The sequence below is a fragment of the Mobula birostris genome, chromosome 13 (genome assembly GCF_030028105.1).
Source record: "Mobula birostris isolate sMobBir1 chromosome 13, sMobBir1.hap1, whole genome shotgun sequence".
In the NCBI taxonomy this organism is placed as follows: domain Eukaryota; kingdom Metazoa; phylum Chordata; class Chondrichthyes; order Myliobatiformes; family Myliobatidae; genus Mobula; species Mobula birostris.
In genome coordinates this window covers 7,113,009-7,129,162 of record NC_092382.1, presented here as the reverse complement: position 1 = coordinate 7,129,162, position 16,154 = coordinate 7,113,009, and the positions used below count along the sequence as shown (strand labels likewise).

The following is a 16,154-nucleotide window of genomic DNA, read 5'->3' as shown; positions in this document are numbered from 1 at the left end:
GGCAAGAAATATACTCAGAGGGAGAAAAAGGAGAGTGAAAGAAAGAATGTGTGCATAAAAAATAAGTAAAAGATGGGGTACAAGGGGGAGGTGGGGCCTTAGCGGAAGTTAGAGAAGTCGATGTTCATGCCATCAGGTTGGAGGCTACCCAGACGGAATATAAGGTGTTGTTCCTCCAACCTGAGTGTGGCTTCATCTTTACAGTAGAGGAGGCCGTGGATGGACATGTCAGAATGGGAATGGGATGTGGAATTAAAATGTGCGGCCACTGGGAGATCCTGCTTTCTCTGGCGGACAGAGCGTAGGTGTTCAGCAAAGCGGTCTCCCAGTCTGCGTCGGGTCTCGCCAATATACAAAAGGCCACATCGGGAGTACCGGACGCAGTAATAAATAACAATAATAAATTGTAACATTTACAGAGCAGGTAATGTGCATGTAAACAAATAGGTGCAAGATCATAACGAGGGAGATTGTGTGGCAAAGATTTAATCTGATCGGTCTATGGAACCATTTAGTTGTCTTATCAGAAATGACAGATATTTTTTTTTACTGAACCTGGTGCCAGGGGCTTTCAGGCTTTTGTATCATCGGTCCGAAGGATGGCGGCGGTCAGAATGGTAGGGGAAAGAGAATTAATGGCGTGATCGGCCTTTCATTATGGTGGCTGCTTTACCGAGCTGATATGGTTCCACAATTCTCCAGTTTTCTGTGTTCAGATGCCGTACCAAGCCATGGTACATCCGGATACGTGTGATATTGAATCTTTCTGTGTGTCCCTATTATGAAACTTTCCATTCAGGAACAGGCTGTTGAGACTCTTCAGCACATTTATGCGTTGTCGAAAGCTGCGACGAGCGTTTCAATCGAAGCTGAAGCGAGCCAAGCGCATTTGTAATAACATATCTCTGTTCTTATACATTGCGCCTCATGAAATTAAAGGAAAACGTTTCCTGATGTGTAACCACAAAGTTTTTTTTTATGCTCTTCGCAATGACCTCGTGACGGTTTTAATCTTGCGCTGATTTAACTGTGGATCCATATGACCATAAGACCATAAGATATAGGAGCAGAAGAAGGCCATGCGGCACATCGAATCTGTCCCGCCATGCAATCATGGGCTGATCCAGTTCATACGGTGATCCTCACTCATCTGCCTTCTCCCCTAGCCCTTGATGACTTGACTAATCACACCCAACCACTTGGCAACAAATTCCACAGATTTTCCAGTCTGACGACAGTAACGTCTCTGCATCTCTGTTGTAAATGGACTTCCTTCAATCCTGAAGTCGTGCCCTCTTGTCCAAGGCTCCCCTACCTTGGAGGTTACACTTTAGGGTATCCTGCACAACCCCCAGACCCTTTTATTGAATTCTCTCCGGAGTTCTCACTCGCTAACTGGTTGCATTGGAAGCGGCAGATCTGCTGATCGTTGTCCTGGACCAGATATTGAGCAGGATTCCGAATACTTACGTGCCAATCGAAATTTTCTTCTGGTCTGAGTGTACACCGATGTTTAACATCCACGCTGTTCCTTTTCGTTGGGTCTGGTATATGGTCTCCATCACCTTTGATGGATCTGTGGCCATTTGTTGCCAAAAAAATCTAAAATAAAATATTGCACCACGAAATCACGGCTATGAATCTGGGGACAGTGACAGTGATCAACTGGTTAAGGAACATTTACTGGCATTTTCGTTTTTCGCAGTATTATACAATGATGTTTACTCCATTTATTTGTTTGTCATCTGTATATTAGTTGTCGTTATCTTTCACGATGCCAATGAATTTATTTAATTGCATCCTCACCTCGGTAATCCCATTCCTGGTGGTTCTCCTGACGAATGGATTAACCGTCGGGCACGTTTTAGTCACCAGCAGAGGGCGCAGGAGACTCCGGTGTGTTGACGTGGGGCAGGGTGCCAGAGAGGGTGCCGGAGATGGAGAACCGCAGGAAACCCCTCGTGCAACGAGGTGCGTAAGGACCGTATGAAATGCAAGAGAACACTTACAACAGAAAGCAGAAGGGTCAAAAGAAGGGATGATGTCACCTTAGCAGAGAAGGTGAAGAAGATTCCTCAAGGGTGCGGCTGAAATGTTAAGAGCTAAGGGACTGCAGGAGACTGATCTGGTCCTCTGGGAGATCAGAATGGTAAACGGCGTGTGCAGCCAAAAAGATGCATTTAATGTGCATCTGTATTTACTTGGGAGACGCCGAGAGAGTCTATAGAGGTAAGGCAAAACGGCACCAACTCCAAGGACAATACAAATTACAAAGGAGTTGTTTGCTGCCTTGAGGCAAATTAGGGGGATAAATCAGGGATCGTCCTCTGCTGTTTTCATCGATATCAACGATCTGAACCATAATGTGGTTAAATGCATCAGGACATTTACCGATGACGCCAAACTTAGAAGTGCGTTCGACAGCAAGGAATACAACCACGGCTTGCAGCGGAATGTGGACCCGGTGGCAAAATGGCGTCACGGATTAATGGGGTCGTAAAGCAGGCATCTGGCACGTAGGCCGAAGTACTGACCGCAGCGAGATGGGATGTTAAGCTGAAGTTATACAAGACACTGTTGGAGTCTTGAAGGGTTGAGCGCAGCTTTGGCCAGCTACTCACACGGAAAGTGTACGTAAGGTTGAAAGAGGGCAGAGGAAGTTTACAAAGATTTGGCCAGGTCTGGAAAACCTGAGATATGAGGAAAGATTTAATGGATTAAAACTGGTTCTTTAGAATATAGAGGATTGAGAGGAGATTTCATAGTGGTATACAACGTTATGAGGGGTATAGACAGGGTAAATGTAGGCAGGGTTTTCCAATAATGTCGGTAGGAACACAACCGGAGGTGATGGGTGAAGGGTGAAAGCTGAAGAAACAGAGGGGGACATGAGGTGAAACTTCTTCACTCGGTGGGTCGTGAGAACGTGGAACGAGCTACCGGCACCAGTGGCGCATGCGAACTGGATTTCAACGTTTAGGAGATAGTTTAGAAGGTGGGGGTGTGGTAGATACCGCCCCGGTGCAGGTCGATGGGAGCAGGCAGTTTAAATAGCTCGGCCGAAGGGCCTGTTTCTGTGCTATACTTTCCCCTGACACTTTAACTCTGTGACTCTGTGACTCCTTGGTCACTGATTCATAACAGTCCACGGGTTGATTAGACAAAGATCCGAAGTAAATATCAGAAGTTGTATTATTCACTCCTAAATTCGCCAAGTATATTCGCGGATATTTTTGAATAAGTTTTTGAGGTCGTTGAAGTTGCCCCGCCCCCTACACCAAACGCTCCCTCTCGCCAATCTGGGAAGAGGCCGGATTATTGATTGATTCAGACGCTTCGGGTTGTTGTTCTGAGAGACTCGGAGCTCAGGTATGTGCGTTAGCAGCGGCCTGTCCGCCCGCATTCCTCAGAACGGGGAGCGGCCTTTCTGCTGAAATCAAATCCTATCGGTTCGACGATTCACCCTCATTCCGGTGTGAACAACATCGCTTTAACATTGTATTTAACCATTTCTGCTCCAGGGAAGAGTGACCGGATCTTTAACATTGTATTTAACCATTTCTGCTCCAGGGGAGAGTGACCGGATCTTTAACATTGTATTTAACCATTTCTGCTCCAGGGAAGAGTGACCGGATCTTTAACGTGATTCAAAGTAAACTACCTGGGGTCTCGAACACGCAACTTTACCGGTCATAGTTGCTGCCCTGTCTCCAGCGAGTTTCCAGCGTTTCATTTTTACTCCAAACTCGCGTCATCTGCAGACTTCTGCTGTTTCTAAATTTAAAAAGCAAATTTTAGAAAAAAATAATTTGTAAGGAAAGATTGAATAGGTTTGAACTTTATTCCTTTGAACTAAGTGGATCGAGCGGAGATATGACAGAAGTAGAAAGAATTATGAGGGGTATAGATCGGGTAAACGCCAGCAGTTGTTTTCCACTGAGGTTGGGTGGAGCTACAACCAGAGGTCATGGGTTAAGGGTTGAAGATGAAAAGTTTAAGGGGAACATGAGGGGAAACTTCTTTACTCAGAGGGTCGTGAGAGTGCGGAACGAGCTGCCGGCTGCACATGTTACACACCAGTTCGATTTCAACCATTAAGAGATAGTTTGGATGGGAGGGGTGCGGAGGGCTTTGGCCCCGGTACAGCTCGAAGGGATTAGGCAGTTTAAGTGGCTCAGCCGAAAGGCCTGTTTTTGTGCTGTACTTTTCTATGTCACCTTGATCTCTGATGCAGAACAGAGACAACGGGTTGATTAAACGAAGATCAGAAATAATTTTCAGAAGTTTAATTTTTCACAGCTTAATTCCCCAATAAAATTCTAACAAGAAGGATATGTTCTGCAGACTTTTCAAGCTGCCCTTTCTCTGTCGTAACCATGGTAGCACACAAAATGCTGGAGGAACTCAGCAGGACCGGCAGCATCATGGAACGGAGAAATAAGTCGAGCTTTCGGGCCAAACCCTTCAGTGGAACTGGAAAGGAAGGGTGAATAGCTCAGATCATAGATTGATTTGGAAGATGCGGGTTGTTGTTCTGTGAAACTCGGAGCTCAGGGTCTGTGTGGAAGCATCTGCTGGACCCGAACATTCCTCGGAACAGGGACCGGCCTTTCTGCTGAAATCAAATCCGACCGGTTCGGCAATTCACTGTCATTCAGGTGTGAAATCATTTACTTTTATAATGTATTTAACCATTTCTGCTGCTGGGAAGACCGATAGAACCATTAATGTGCCTTTAATAAATTTACCTGGGGTCTCTAACCTGCAACATTACACGTTACAGAGCTGCGAGTGTTTGCTGCAAGTTTCCAGCATTTCATGTTCCCCTCGGACTCGCATCATCTGCAATTATTCTACAAGTATTTTCAGGATTCCTGCAAATAATCAGTCCGTGACATTCCTGAGCGCAACATTAACTTGGCTGTGTTCCCAGTTACCGTTGCCAATAGTTCTTAGATGTTTGCTGTAACCGTGAGGGTGAGGGGGAGGGAGGTTTGAAGAGTGAGCAGGCGGAGGAGGGGCAGGAGGAGTGTGTGGAAGTTGGAGAGGGGGGAGATGAAGTTGCGTCGAGAGCGGGCGGAGTGGGAAAGTGTTAAGGAGATTGGAGACATGGAGAGGGCGAGAGAGAGGGGGAAGGCAGAGAAAGAGGGGGCAGTAAAACAGCTGGAGGGAAAGGGGAGAGAAAGGAAGGGACAGATCGAGGGCGGAGAGAGAGGGAGAGTTTGAGAGGAAGGGTGTGAGGCATCGGGGGAGGGTAAGTGAGAGGGGTAGCGAGCGCGGCTGGGAGAGATGAGAAAGAGTTGGAGAGAGGGTGAGTCACGGGTAAGAAGGATAGGAGAGAGAAAGGTGGAAAAAGGGGAGAAGGGAGAGAGTGGAGGGAGACGGTTCAGCAGAATGGGAGAGATGATGATGGAGAGGGGTGTGAAGAGGGTTGGGTGAGAGAGAGGAAGGGGTGTGCACGAGGAGGCGAGTGGGAGGGGTGAGAGCGAAGTGCAGTGAGCAAGAACAGTGAGTATCCGGGAAGCATAGGAGAGAGGAATGAGTGAGATGGGCGGCAAAGAGAGAGGGGTGTGTAGGGGTACTCTTTGCATTTCGTGATCACAATGCCACCAGATTCAAAGGAAATATGGAAAAGGGTATGTGCGTGGGTTAAGATTAAAATTTGGAAAGGACAATTTTTATGGCATCAGAAATGACCTGGCCACTGTGGAATGGGACGGGCTGTGTTCTGGCAGAGGCGTTCTAATAAGTGAGCGACCTTCAACGGTGAAATTTTGAGCGTGTAATATTTGTATGTGCCTGTCACAATAAAAGGCAAGGATAACTTCTTTAGGGAACCTTTTTTTTAGAGATATTGCATCTCTGGTTACGAGATAAAAGGAGTTCCATAGTAGGTATAGGCAGATAGGCAATTATTGAGTTTACGAAATGCAAGGTAACACTTAGAAATAAATCAAGTGTGCTGAATGAATGCTTTGGGTGAAGACCAGTACTAACGGATTATACAGATTAGAATAAAAGGATTGCAATGGACAATATTGGTCCTCTGAAAGATCAGAACAGTAAACCATATATGGAGCCAAAGGAGGAGGGGGAGATGACGAGATGGAAGAGATGGATTTTCTGCATCTGTATTTACTCAGGAGACGGATACAGAGTCTGTATAAGTACTGAGGTCCTGGATCCTATGCAGATTGGAGAGGAGGTGTTTGCTTTCTTCAAGCAAATTGGGGAGGCTAAATCCCCAGGGCCTGATAAGGTCCTTCGTCAGACTGTGGGAGGCAAGTACAGAAATTGCAGGGGGCCTGGAATAGATATTTAAATCATCCTGAGCAACGGGTGAGGTAGTTCAGGGTTGGAAAATAACTAATGTTATTCCTCTGTTTCAGAAAGGGCCTAAAACTCTGTGAGAATTTCATAGGAAGGTGAGTCTGATATCAGTAGTGGGAAAGATATTGGGAGCTACTCTAAGAGATAGGATATATGAATATTTGACTGATTATGGATAGTCAGCATGGCTTCGTACGTAGTTGGTCCTGTCTTAGCAATCCTATAGATATTTTTTTTGAAGGTGTTATCATGAAAGTTGATGAAGACAAATCAGTGGTATGGTCTTCATGGACTTTAGAAGGGAATTGCCAAGGTCTCGCATGGGAGGATAGTCAAGAAGGTCCAGTCACTCGGCATTCAATAAACTGGATAAGACATTGTCCTGGTGGGAGAAACCAGAAAGCATCAGTAGATGTTCCCTCTCTGACTGGAGACCTGTGGCTAGTGAAATGTTGCAGAGAACAGTGCTGGCTGGGTTGTTCTTTGTCATCGAAAGAAGCAATCTACATGACAATGTAGTTAACTGGATCAGCAGATTTGCAGATAACGCCAAGATTGGGGGTGTAGTGGACAGCGAGGAAGGTTATCATAACTTACAGCGGGAATCGGACCAGCTGCAAAAAAAAGGCTAAAAAACCCCAAACGTAATTTAACGCAGACAAGTGCGAGGTGTTGCACTTTGGTAGGAACAGCCAGGGTAGGACTGAAACAGTGTACGATAGGGTACTGAGGAGTGTGGAAGAACAAAGGGATCTGGGGTCACAGTTCCATAATTCACAGAATGTAGCGTGGCAGGTAGATAGAGTTGTAAAGAAAACATTTTCAAACATTCGCCTTCATAAGTCTATGTATTGAGGACTGTAGATGGGGTGTGATGTTGAATTTGTGTAAGACTTTGGAGTACAGTGTGAAGGATTGGTCACCTACCTGCAGTAAAGATGTGAATAAGGTTGTAGGAGTACTGGGAAAATTTACCAGGATGTTGCCGGGTCTGGATGACCAGAGTCATAAGGACAGATGTAATAGGTTGGTAGATTGAGAGGAGATTTGATCGAGGTATACAAAATTATGAAGCATATCGGTAGGGTAAGTGTAAGCAAGCTTTTTTTTCCGCTTAGGGTGAGTGGGACTGCAACCAGAGGGCATGGGGGAAGGGTGAAAGATGAAAAGTTTAAGAGGAACATGAGCGGAAACATCTTCACTCAGAGGGTCGTGGAATGAGCGGCCAACAAAAGTAGTGCATGTGAAGACGATATCACTGTTTAACTGGTCGTTTGGATGGTAGGGGTATGGCGGGCTATGTCTCCGGCGCTGGGTCGATAGGATTAATCATTTGGATAGTGAGTGTATAGTGGGCTTTGGCCCTGGCGCAGGCTGACGAGATCAGGCAGTTTAAATTCCTCGGCCGAAGGGCCTGTTTCTGTGCTCTATTTTTCTATGACTCTGTGACTCCTTGGTCTCCGATGCAAAATACAGACAACGGGCTGATTAAATAATGGTCCAAAATAAATATCAGAAGTTGAATTATTCACACATAATTCCCTCCAAAAAATATTCCAACAGCATAGATGAGTTTTGAAGTAGCTTCACACTACCTTGCCCACCGCCCCACACGCTCCCACTCGCCGATCTTTCGTAACCATGGTAACGCAAGATGCTGGAGGAACTCAGCAGGTCCGGCAGCATCTATGGATCTCAACAATAAATCGATGTTTCGGGCCAAGGCCCCTCAGTGGAATTGGAAAGGAATGAGGAAGAGGCCAGATCATTGAGTTGGAAGATGCGGGTTGTTTTTCTGTTTGACTCTGAGCTCAGGATCTCTATGTAAGCAGCTTCCTCTCCGTGCACATTCCTCAGAACAGGGAGCGGCCTTCCTGCTGAAATCAAATCGGACCAGATTGACAATTCACCCTCATGTGGGTGTGAAAAATGTCACTTCAATATTGTATTTACCCATTTCTGCTGCAGGACAATGCGATTAAAAACTTGAACTGCTACTGTTTTATTAAGTATTTTTCACGATGCCTTTAAACAAATCAGCCCGTGGCATTCCCAACTACGACATTCCAGAATAAGAAATTTATCAAATATCTGGAACCTGCACTATTCCCAGTCACAGTTGCCAGTAAACTTTTAAATGATGTGGATGTACAGGTGAGAGTGAGGGGAAGGAGCACAGAGATGTGGATGGTCAGGGGTGAGCAGAGGGAGGGGAAGGCCAGGGTGTGGGTGTTGAAGCTGGAGAGGGGAAAGCTGCAGATGAGTTTCACTATTTGGGGCAGGTAGAGGGAGAGAGAAGGGGAAGCGAGAGAGAAAGAGCTAGGGAGAGGTGAGGAGAGGGATAGAAGGAGTAGAGAGTGAGAGGTGAGGAGAGGGAGGGAGAGTAGAGAGTGAGAGGGCAGGAGGGGGAGATAGCAGAGGACAGAGAAGGGACAGAAGGTGAGTTAGAGGAGGAGATTGTGAGAGAAAGGGACTGAAGGATGGTGAGAGGGTGAGTGAGAGAGGTAGACAGTGTGGGAGTGGAATAGGAGAGAGAGAGAAGTGGAGTAAAAGGAGGAGAGGGGAGGGAGTAAGGAGTGGCGAGAGTGCGGAATCAAAGGGTTAAGTACGATATGATAATGTGCTGATGGTGATATGACTAATATTTCAATACAATAATTATTGGTGGACAGGCAGATGAGTTACTGTCGCCATTGGACTTGTTTACAGGACGGCAGGACTGGCAGATCGGTATTCCGCGGGTCCGTTGAATTAGACGCAACAGAATGGGAGGGATTAAAGGGGGCTTGAGGCGTTCCTATCAGGGAAAATATCACGTCATTACTCAGTCAGGACGGCCTGGAGAACTCGTCCACATAGAAAATAGAACAGAACAGCACAGGAACAGACCATGTGGCCCGCAATGCAGTGCCAAAGCACCTAAGAAGCAAATCAAAGCACCCAAACACTAATCTCTCAACCTACACCATGTCCATATCCCCCAATCTTCCTTACATCAATGTGCCTATCCAGAAGTCTGTTAAAAACCTCTGATGTCTTTGCCTCTACCTCCATACCAAGCAGCACATTCTCTGAATAAAGAATCTTACCCCTCACATCTTCCATGAAGCTACCCCCTCCTGCCTTCAATGCATGCCCTCTGGTATGAGACATTTCAACCCAGGGAAATTGATAACCCATGTAAACTCTATTTAAGCCACTCATAATATTTTAAACCTCTATCAGATCTCTCCTCAACTTTGAGTTCCAGTGAACAGCCCATTTATCCAGCTTCTCATGATAGCTCATCCCTCTCTACAGGGCAGCATCCTTGTAAACCTCTTATGCACCCTCTCCAAAGCCTCGACATCCTTTCTCTAGTGGAGTGATCAGAAATGTACCAGTTCTCCAGATGTGGCCTTACTAGAGTTTTGTAAAGTTGCAGTATAATCTCCTAACTTTTGAGCTCAGTGCCTCGACGAATTTAGACAAACATCCCATGAGCCTTCTTAACCACCTTATCGACCTGTGTAGCCACTTTCAAGGAGCTATGAATTTGGATCACAGATCTCTCTGCTCAGCAATTCTGTTAAGGATCTTGCTATTAATAGTGTACTGTCTCCTTGCATTTTGCCTTACCGAAGTGCAACACCTCATATTTATCTAGGTTAAATTCCATATGCTACTTCTCAGCCCACATCTGTAACTGTTCTATATCACGTTGTATTTGTTGCCAGTCTTCTACGCGATCGACAATTCCACCTGTCTTAGTATGATCCACAGATGTACTAACTGACTCCTCTGCATTTTCATGCAGATCATTTATAAACAACACAAACAGCAGAGTTTCCGGCGCAGATGTCTGCGGAGCTCCACTAATTTCAGACCACCAGTTCGAATAAGTCTCTTCAGCCGCAACCACCTGCCATCAATGCACAAGCTAGTTCTGAATTCAAACAGCGAATTCGCTGCAGAACCCGTGCATCCTTCTCTTCTGGATGAGCTTCCCATGGCAGACTTTGTCAAATGGCTTACTAAAGTCCATGTAAACAGCATCCAGTGCCTTACCCTCATCAATCACTCTTGTCATCTTGTCAAAAAATCTCAATCAATTTGGTAAGACACGACCTACCCCCATACATAGCCAAGCTGGTGCTCCCTAATCAGGCCGTGTTTTCCAAATTCTCAGAAGTCCCATCCCAAATAATCTGTTTCAGCAACTTCGCTCCATCTGACGTGAGACCCACCGGTCCATAGTTTCCAGGATTTTCCATTGTTCCCTTCATAAAGAGCGTTGCAAAATCAGCGCCTTGCCGGCCCCCCAGAACCTCGCAGAGGACAGAACATTACTGGTCAAGGGCCCAGCAATCTCATCTCTTGCCCCCTTCAATAAACTGGAGTAAACCCCATAAGGCTCTGGGGACACATTTAACTATCAAAGGTTACGGGGAACAGGCCAGGGAGTGGGGTTGAGGAGGGGTAACAAAGGATCTGTCATGGTTAAATGGCGGGCAGACTCGATGGGCCAAATTCGATAATTCTACTCTTATGTCTTCTGGTCTGATAGTCTTAATACTACTCACTAGGAGCCCAACACCTCCTCCTCCTTGACTTCGAAACGCCCTAACGCTCCATATCTTCTTTCTTCATAAATATTGAAACAGGATATTCATTAAATACCTCACTCACATTCTCTGTATCCAAGCAAATATTTCCCCTTTATCCTTGAGTAGTCCCACTGATGTCTGTACGGAATGCCTTAGGTTTCTATAAAGGCATACCTTAATCCAAATTGCCAAGGACTGTTCATAACTCGCTTGGATTTCCTAATGCCTTTATTTAGTTGCACTTAACAAATTCTACCCCAGCTAAACCCTTACACTAAGTAGGACCCCGTTCATATTAGAGACGTTGGAATGCACCATGACAACAACCTTATTAATTTTACAAATTTTCTTAATTTGTTTACATAACTGTGCCTTCATGTTCCAGTGGTTATTAGGGGGTTTGTAGTACATTACATCCTCCCTCGTCCTCAGTTCCACCGAAATGGACTCAGTGTCAGACCACTTCATATATCTCCCGAGTGCAGCTGAGATATTGTCCCTGTTTAGTCGGCACTTCCCCTCTTTTCACTTTCACCGCCTCTTCTATCTCTTATAGAACTTCGAAAACCTGGTACATTAATCACCCATTTCTACCCATCTCTCAACCAAGGTTCAGTTATGCCTGCAGTGTCACCCTGACCCATAATGCTCCCGGTATTAAAATATACACACTTCAGGCTGTCCGATCAACCGTACCTGTTAAATTGATTTTGCTTTTCAGCATATTCCCTCAGACCTACCTTCTCGTCCGATGCTTCCCTTAATGACCTGGATCTCTCGGTCCCAGCCCCATGCAAAACTAGTTTAAACTCTCCTGAATAGCATCAGCAATCCTTCCGGACAGGATATGGGTTCCCCGTCAGTTCAGGTGCAGCCTCCCTTCTTGCACTGGTCATCCCTTCCCGACAAAAGGATCCAATGATCAAAGAACTTGAAACCCTGCGACTTGCACCATCTCCTCAGCCACTGGTTCATCCGTGCAATCGCCCCATTCCTACCTGCACTTGCCATGGCACAGGGAGTAACCCGGAGATTACAACCTTGGAGGTCCTGCTCTTCATCTTCTTTCCAACTCTATGTACGCACTCTCTAGGATGTCTTTCCCTTTTTTGACTATGCCATTGGCTGCAAAATGCACCACGATCTCTGGCTGTCTCCCTAACCCCTCCTTGAGAATGTCCTGCAGACGTTCTGATACATCATGGACCCGAGCAGCCGGGAAGAAACTCACCCTCCTGGTGTCTCTTCTGTTGATCCTTCTCACACCTTGTGGCACAGCGGGCGACATTTTCTGCACTTTCCTTAGCACGTGACTGCTGTTTACATGAGGCCGAGTTGCTAGCTCAAGGCTCAACACAGCACGGATGGAAAGAGTGCCAGGAGCCGGCCCGATTCGAACTTGGGCCTTTGCGTCCGATGCGGTTGTCACTGCACCACCGCTTCTCTGTTTCCGTCCCAATATCTACGTTCTGTCTCCCTAATTACCGAATCTAACGAGGCTTCATGACTGGAACCGAGGAATAAAGGAAAGGTACGATGGAGTTAATGGACTATAAACCACGTGTTTAGACAACCGGTTTGCAGAGAGATCGCATTATTGCAAGAAACTTAATTTGTTTAGGGTAGGAGATTTTAACTTTCCACATATGGAGTTGGAATCAAATACTGTGAAATAACTGGATATTAGAGTTTGTCAAAGGTGTTCAGGAATGTTTCCTTAATCAGTGTGTAGAAGTTCCAACGAGAGTGTCTGTGAGTGATGCTTGATCTCTAATCAGGGAATAACATAGAACATAGAATATAGAAAAGTACAGTACAGTGCAGGCCCTTCGGCTCACAATGTTGTGCCGACCCTCAAACCCTGCTCCCATATAAGCCCCCACCTTAAATTCCTCCATGAAACAGGACACGTGACACAGGCTTATGTAGGGGACCGTTTTGATTCCGGTGATCACAACCTCTTTATATTCAAAGGAAATATAGAAAATATTAGCTTTACTTCTTGTTGAGAGTTTAAATTGGAAAAAGGACAATTTTGATGGCATCAGAAAGTGTGGATTGGAACAGTTTGATTTCTGGCAAAGGTGAACTGTGTCAGTGAGAGAACATGAGAGGTGAAATACTGATTCAAAGCTTGTATGTGCCTGTCAGAACTAAAAGTAAATGTACAAGCTTTTAGGAATCTTGGTTTTCAAGAGACATTGAGCCCTGGTAAAGAGAAAAGTGGAGGTGTGTGGCATGGAGACACAGGTAGGGATAAATTAGGTACTCATGAAGAATAGGAAATTTCAGAGAACACTTAGGAAGGAAACCAAGATGGCTATAAAAAGGCACGAGGTTGACCTAGCAGGCAAGGTGATGACGAATCTTAAGGGATTATACAAATATATTAAGAACAAAGGGATTGCAAGGGACAAAATTGACCTTCTGGAGTTTCAGTATGGTAATTTAGGCCTGGAGACAAAAAGAAGATGAGGGAGTTCTTAAAGGGACTTTGTACATCTGTATTTACTCAGGAAATGTATAAAATCTGTAGAGACAAGGCGGAATCGGTCACGAACGCGACACAGATTACAGAGGAGAATGTGTTTGATGACCTGAGGCAAATTAGGGTGGATAAATCCCCAGTGACAGACAAGTTGATCCCTTGGACCCGGAGTGAAACAAGTACGGAAAATGCAGTGGCCGCAGCCGATATATTAAAATTATGTTCAGCGACAGGTGAGGTATCAGAGGATTGGGGGATTGCTATTTTTGTTTTGCTGTTTAAGAAATGTTCAAAAATATTAAGCAGGAAAAAATGGGCCGGTGCGCCTGATATCAGTAGTGGGAAAGTTATTGATAGGAGTGGATATATGAGTATTTGAACATTTGCGGACGGATTAGGGATTGTCAGCATGACGTTCTGCTTTCCAGACCATCTTACGAGGAAAGTTGATGAAAGCAAGGCAGACGATATTGTCTATTTTGCATTTGAGAAGTTCCCGCGTTGAGTGGTTGACCAAGAAAATTCATTTGTTTGGCATTCAGAGTGAGATAATAAATTAGAGCAGAAATTGGCATTGTGGGAGAAGGCAGAGAGTGCTAATAAATAGCTACCTCTCTATGTAGGCCTGTGGCTAGGAGAAAGACATCTCCCTGTACCTGAACAGGTGAGGGACGTTTGCGCTGAAACTGTACCTAGACCGGGCAGTAGGGTGGAGCTCAGACCCTGTCAGAACCGGTACTGGGTCAAATTCGCAGCCTGGGACTCGCTGAGTTAAACAGAGAAACTCCGCCCCGCTGGTTGCGCTGAAAGAAAAAGGAGAGACCTACACGGAAATCCGGACAGAAAGGTTAACACAGCCTGTTTGTTTTCATCTTTAGGGTTGCTACATTGATCCCGCTCCCGCCTCCTCCCGCTGTCAGACCCGTCCTGAGCCGGTGAGAGTTAATGTTTGATGTGTGTTGCTTGAATTTCCAGCATCTGCAGAATTCCTCGTGTTGAGAGTTAGTGTGACCCGGACTGCGGCAGTCCCGCTCTACCCCGGCTCACCCGGCCCCGTCCATCTGTAATGAGCCACGGACACATCACAGCCGAGTGGCCTCGGGAGCAGCAGCTCAGACTCAGCTCTCCGTACAGGGTGAGAACACCGGTGCGGGAAGATTGTCGGTCACCCGGGTAGTCAGACTGATTCCCGGGACCACACTGAAGGCCATCTGGTTACAACATCAGAGGTAAGTGTTGTCTGTGATTCTGTACAACTATTCAGTGTGTACAGCGAGGCTCGGCTTTGGTCAGGATCGGGAGTGAATTTAGTGGGAGAAGGGAGTCCTGACATGTTCATCTTAACGAGTCAATTACTGTCCAAATGGATTCAGAGAAGCGAGGTCTTTGCCATTAACCAGAAATACTCTCCAGGGTGGTTTCTACTGAGTGCGAGCAGAAGGCGTCTTTCACCCCGGTAATGACATGCGAAATATCCCACGGGGCAGTGACCCGTCACCGATCTCTCTGAAACAAGAGAAAGTTAGCAAATGCTGGAAATCCAAGCAACCCGCACAAAATGCTGGAGGAACTCAGCAGGCCAGACAGTATGGAAAAAAAAAGTACAGTCAGCTTGGAGGCTACATGTAATGTTCTTTACATCGCGCCATGTAGCAGCAAGAGTTAAATGCAACATTAAACTTTCTTCACATTTGAACAACAGTGCTCGGTCGAAGCGGTTTGGATTTGATTTCAGTGGAACGGCCGCTCCCTGTTCTCAGGAATGTGCACGGACGGGAAGCTGCTTGCTCGCAAACCCTGAGCACCGAGTCTCACAGAACAACAAGCCGCACCTTCCAAATCAGTCAATCAACTGCCCGCTTCCCCTTTCCAGTCCAGTCCTGTTGAAAGGACTCGGTCCGTAACGTCGACTGTTTACACCCATCCGTAGAGCTGCCTGACCTGCTGAGTTCCTCCAGTGTTGTGTCTGTTACCATGGTTACGAGAGATCCGTGTGGGGCGGTGGGCGGGCTATTTGTAAAAAAAACGATACATCGTATTCACATTGTCAAAATATTCTCTGGGAATTGAGGTGAGAATAATTCAGCTTCTGATATTTATTTCGGATCTTTATTTCAAAACAACCAGTTGTCTGTGCATTGGATCAGCGATCAAGGAGATATTTTTATTTTTAAGCCACTTCTGGCGGGGGTGCATTTTGTGTTCCTACTGTTAGAATTTTTTGACGATACGACTAAACACATTGATGAAGGAAGAGCAGTAGATGTAGTGTATATACATTTCAGCAAGGCATTTGATAAGGTACCCCATTCAAAGCTTATTGAGACAGTAAGGAGGCATGGGATCCAAGGGGACATTGCTTTCTGGATCCAGAACTGGTTTGCCCAGAGAAGGCAAAGGGTGGTTGTAGACGGGTCATATCCTGCATGTAGGTCGGTGGCCCGTGTTGTGCCTCTGGGATCTGTTCTGGAAACATTACTTTTCGTGATTTTTAAAAACGACCTGAATGAGGGATGGCTTAGTAAGTTTGCTGATGGCACAAAGGTTGGGGAGTGTTGTGGAGAGTGTGGAGGGCTGTCAGACGATACAGCGGGACATTGATAGGATGCAAAACTGGGCTGAGAAGTGGTAGATGGAGTTCAACCCAGATAAGTGTTAAGTGGCTCACTTTGGTAGCTCAAACATGATGGTAGAATATAGTATTAACGGTAAGACTCTTGGCAGTGTGGAGGATCAGAGGGATCTTGGGG

General features: G+C 45.9%; 2 protein-coding genes across 2 annotated transcripts in view; both read left to right on the top strand.

The window, feature by feature from the left end:
* LOC140208268 (NACHT, LRR and PYD domains-containing protein 3-like) overlaps positions 1–14,353 on the top strand; it is a 552,847-nt gene extending 538,494 nt beyond the window's left edge. Inside the window, exon 3 of the transcript XR_011888711.1 lies at positions 14,283–14,353. The gene's annotated coding sequence lies outside the window, so the exon portion shown is untranslated. The remainder of the gene's footprint in view (positions 1–14,282) is intronic.
* A 263-nt stretch (positions 14,354–14,616) lies between these two features.
* Positions 14,617–16,154, top strand: part of LOC140207438 (uncharacterized) — a 125,200-nt gene continuing 123,662 nt past the window's right edge. Inside the window, exon 1 of the mRNA XM_072275961.1 lies at positions 14,617–14,633. The gene's annotated coding sequence lies outside the window, so the exon portion shown is untranslated. The remainder of the gene's footprint in view (positions 14,634–16,154) is intronic.